The sequence below is a fragment of the Dreissena polymorpha genome, chromosome 12 (genome assembly GCF_020536995.1).
Source record: "Dreissena polymorpha isolate Duluth1 chromosome 12, UMN_Dpol_1.0, whole genome shotgun sequence".
Taxonomy (NCBI): Eukaryota; Metazoa; Mollusca; class Bivalvia; order Myida; family Dreissenidae; genus Dreissena; species Dreissena polymorpha.
In genome coordinates, this window is record NC_068366.1 from 6,426,634 (window position 1) to 6,431,964 (window position 5,331).

Genomic DNA, 5,331 nt, shown 5'->3' on the forward strand with positions numbered 1-5,331 from the left:
GTCGATAAAGAAAACACTGTATCGCCCACGATTTGATAAATGTTTGAGTTGAATACAAAAAATACATTTTCACGGTTTTAAAATGATGTGTTACAGTTAGAATTAACTTTCCTCTTGAGAACATATATATGCCTTCCTGTTAAGGATACATTTCACATACATATGTAGGATAGCGTTCCTAACTAGAAATTGTATACAATTTGTTTTTATATGTATTACTATATTACACGAATTTCGTTTTATTAATTCATTTTTTTACTTCGGTGCATTTATTCAACTGTCTTCAAAAGCTCATATTTGCAACACGGTTAATACACGCATACATTTTGTTTAAATACTTTTTTTTTTCTAAAACATTAATGATTATGAACCATCTTTAACCCTTTGCATGCTGGGAAATTTGTCGTCTGCTAAAATGTCGTCTGCAGAATTTCTAAATTTAGCATTTTCTTCGATTTTTTTTAAAGAATACTATCAGAATAGCAAACAGTTTGGATCCTGATGAGACGCCACGTTCTGTGGCGTCTCATCTGGATCAAAACTGTTTGCAAAGGCCTTCGAAATTCGGTTCCCGCACTGAAAGAGTTAAGTAACAACATTTGCCAAGGTTAGTTCCACCACCCATTTTAAGAAAGCAGTTTATTCAAATTTCAGATTACATGTTTGGAGTTTGTCCAGCCTGTGCCGGAATCTGAAATTATCAAAGCAAAAGTTTGTTCAGATAGTACCTATCTGTCGCATTCCGATCTAAGGCAAGCATTATTCGTTGCGCTTGTATTCACGTAAGTTATCATTTGTTATCTGATCTAATATTTCCATCATTTATGCTTTTACATTGCAAAGACTAAAGCGCATTGTTTACATTTGTGTACCAATCAATCACATTATTTTACATAACGTAGGAATAGTGCAGATCTGAATTATCATATGTTATCAATTATAATCATGCACCCTGAGCCTTTTTTCAATGTGTAACACGGTAGACAAAAATCAACATTTTCTTATATTTATATTCGTTTCTTAATTTTGTTAAATTATACTACATAATTTGTACACGCCAGGGATTGTCTTTCACAAAAAAATATAAACATGATCACGTCTTATCTCATTAATATTATTAATAATTAAATCAAAAGAAAGTAAATACACATGGATGTGGGATCAAATCATAGCGGGAAAACAAACGTTTAAATGGTGTCCGAAACAATAATGATGTGATTTTAACTCATAGGTAACTTCCTTACACTTACAGCGATTGCCATGAACTACGCATTCTAGAGGATATGTGTTGGTTTCGGTAGAAAGGAATTTTAGTTCATGAGTTCCCATTCATGAATTACACTATTCATTCGATATGGTCACTGGTGAATAAACTATATAACATAATATATTTAACTCAGACCTGATGTATTGATATTTTGATCTTTTTATGGCATACAACATGACGCTTTGACTATGTTGCATGTTTGGTTATCTACAGACACCATGTTAAATTATCAGTTTCATTACATATTGTAATACAAGATAAGTATTGATGCAAAGCATCAACGGGCGTCGGGAATTTCAGTGTAAAAGGCACTCAATTAAGTTACATGGAACGATTTTTTTTACTGTAAATATTAATATATTTGCCGATTATTTTAAACAAAATAGAAAAATATTCAGGTATAACCATTATCTATAATTGTGTGTTATAACCCCCCAAATAACAATAATTTATGATGTTGTGTTATAGCCCCCAAATAACCATTATCTATGATTTTGTGTTGTAAACCCCAAATATTTCATAGTTCATTTTGTTTACATTGGTTTCCTTTTTTTGGCATTCGTGTGCAGTTTTCATTAATGGAACAGAACTGTGTAGGTTTTACAAAATCTGCTTCATCTTGTTAGCGTAATTTCATATTTTTCTCAACTTCAAGGGTAGATGATTCTGAACTTATTCTTACGTTGCTCATTTACAACCATATACAACCATAAAAATACATGGGTAAAAGATGTGTTGTTTGCATTCATTTGTTAATATGAAAACACGTGCATTTTTATAAGATATTAAAGTGATGTAAGAAATTTTAATTACCGTTGTCACCACGCGGCATCCATTGACTGAAAAAATTGTCAGCCGCCGAACTGTTCCGTTCGTGCCGGAACCCGGGATTGAACCGGGGGCCTTTAGATGAGTGTTGCGTAAACAACATAAGTCTAACGCTCTCATAATTGAGCTATTCCGGCTGACATCATTTATGTACTGCTATTTGGTGAAGGTGTGTATAGCGATCGTTATTATATGTCTATTAATAAACTAATACATTGTATGTTTTCGTCCCTCTACGCCTTCCAATGAACTTGCTTGCGCGATAGGTCGTCATATATCGTACTACATTGATTCTCCACCTAAATAAGCAAATTAGAAACATCACAAAATAAACATATTTTGATTATGTTGTTTTTTTTACAAAACCAGAAAGTTTCGCGTATTTCCCAGTCCCTGGGATCTTTCCCCTGTGATCAGTTGTGGATCAGTTATTAATTAAAACAATTAGCTTTGCATTATTGGCCATTAATGTTGTAATAAATGTAATAGGAACAAATGCAGTACTTATTTACACTAATTTACACAAACAAATTACCACTATGCAAGATATTCTTAAAACAAAAATATATACATTTATCCGTAATATAACTTCTCCCATAAGCGAAAAAAATGCATTACATACTAGTCGCCGATCTCAAGAGTGACGCCAATGACAAGAGCCTTTGTGCTTCCTATAAATTCGTTGCATTTAGGTAGCAAGCAAGGACATTTGACTGATGAAACTAGAGTGGTTGCTTGAGATTAGCACACATTATTACTATATTGTTTCACACGTAGACCTAACATATGTACATAATACTATATTTCATATACGGTTGCAATTAATAAGCTCCTTAAAAATTTGAAGTTAGTATACACATCTCATTACATTAGTTATCGATATTGTTAATATAAGAAGATTGTATTCAATAATTCATTTGTGTATTGACGCAATGAAATTTATTATCATTGTATTATAATTATTAAGCATTAACCATTTACTTTGTAATCACTAAATGCTTACTATGTCCACTTGGGCTTTTGGCCTTCTGGATGTATTGTTTAATAAACTTAAACTTCAAACATAATATATGATTAAATATGTAGAAACGAACATGTTGTTATGTATAAGTATGAAAAAACATTAAATTAGGAATATTATTGAAGTGCATTCTTTGACAACTGAAAGATTTAAACGTACTTTAAAATGTTTTATTTGGTGTGTGGTTTCAAGAACCGTATTCCACAACATGAATCGAATAAGGAGGCAATCGGTATAATAATTGTGTTCCTTTATATAAAAGTAATGCATGGCATTAGCGGAAAAATAAATTGAAATATGCAGACATACACGTTTTGTCAGTTTTGTCGTATGTGTGTTCTCAGAAAAGGCCAGACACGTGAATGTGTTGCCCAAGATGATTGTCAATTATTTGGAATCTTCTTATTTTTACAAGATTTGAACGTTTTGATGATGATTCAAAAAGTTGAAAAATCAATATACGTAGCATGTGTATACCATGTTAGCAAATTTGAACCATTCAATTTCATTTTAAGAAGCGAACGCACAAAACATGCACGCGTAACATTGATGAGTGTTGGTAGTCACGGAAATGTTCCATGTATCAAAACACGCAATTAAGAGTCTCAAAATGTTAACAAAACATGTATTCGATCAATAACGACACAGTTGTATAATGCCATCCGATACGAGTCGGATCAAAGCATTGAATAGTGTGTGTTTTAAATACAACATTAACTGTATTTAAAAAAATGATCATGCATGCCTTCTCGTTAAACATTACTGTTAATTGAAACACAGGCTGAGCCAACCATAATTGTTGCTACAGACCGCTCGTTTGATTATATATGTATACGTTCGGTTAAATTATTATTTTATACTAAAATTGTTTCACATTATGTACATGGAATTAGAGACGTGACTGACGGCTCAGACTGCATTCTTACAGTCTTCCATTTATTAAGCGCATCGCATCGAAGCAACAATAAAATGGATGACACGATTCACAAATTTATATTATGTAATTATTATTTTATACTAAAATTTCTTTACATTATGTACATGAAATTAGAGACGTGACTGACGGCTAAGACTGCATTCTTACAGTCCTCCATTTATTAAGCGCATCGAATCGAAGCAACAATAAAATGGATGACACGATTCACAACTTTTACAACTGATATACGACTTAACCTCACATACGACTTATTTTAATATCAGATGCTTAAATTGAGTAAATTAAATGGACATGACGGTCATTTTTATATTGCGACCTGCCTTACTTACAAATAGAAAGCGGACTGTAACAATGTGTTATATCAAGTTGTGTTTTTTGGAGTGTCATATAAGCAGGGCAGTTTAACACTAGATTCCTCTTCACATGTATGATAAGGGTTTTGTACTATAGGAAGCTACTCTCACCAACCGTCTAACCACATGGAATTACTGATATGTTTATTATTATTTATTGTATATATATTCTTATCATCGTGCCTAAGAACGTTGTCGTTCTATTATTTTTGTTGTGATGAATTATTGTACACGCGAATGCTCGTTATTTTTCTTAGCCACGTGTTCAGTTCGACGCGGTATTCATCCGGTTTAAATTTCCAATTTTTTGTGTTGACCCTTCCAAGACGCCCCGCCCCGTCTCAATGGTTTTTGTCGTGTTGTATTTTTGTCAAGAAGTAAACATGCCAATTAACTAAAATAAACGAATAGCAGATGTTAATAAGTATTTGTATTCCAAACGTGTTGTTGAGGTTTCATTATTTGTATACATTATGTTTCCGTGAAGTCGCGTGCAGCATTCAATGAATTAGCATGCTTGCCGTATAGAGTATATGCGTTTTGCACTACTTTTACATATTTGTTTTATATAAAAAAAAACGTTACAAGTGGTAGCCACACGGTATATCATATGATATGTATATATATGTTTTTCGTTTCAAAGTATTAATAATGTTTTAAGTTTATTAACGCCTCTTAATTGCGTTAGTTATAAGCAGCGCAACGTTACACATACGTTTGTCATTGTACACATAAATATCAATTACAACATACATCCGTTTACAATATAAACAGGTTACACCTCATTAATACTCCGCACAGGTAATTGTTTTTACAGATAATGTGAGAAACGCTATGTTTTGAAAAGAGGTAAGAATCAGTAAAGCGCAATTGAAACATGAAACGTCTGCGATTTGCTTCTTAAAGCTTAACGCATATATTTATT

The 5,331-nt window shown here is 32.5% G+C and overlaps 1 non-coding gene across 1 annotated transcript; it reads right to left on the reverse strand.

Moving 5' to 3' along the window:
* Positions 1-2,142: 2,142 nt before the first annotated feature.
* On the reverse strand, positions 2,143-2,232 carry Trnai-uau (transfer RNA isoleucine (anticodon UAU)). Its single transcript is given in 2 exon segments — positions 2,143-2,178; positions 2,196-2,232. It is a non-coding gene; the product is annotated as a tRNA-Ile (tRNA).
* Positions 2,233-5,331: the final 3,099 nt, after the last annotated feature.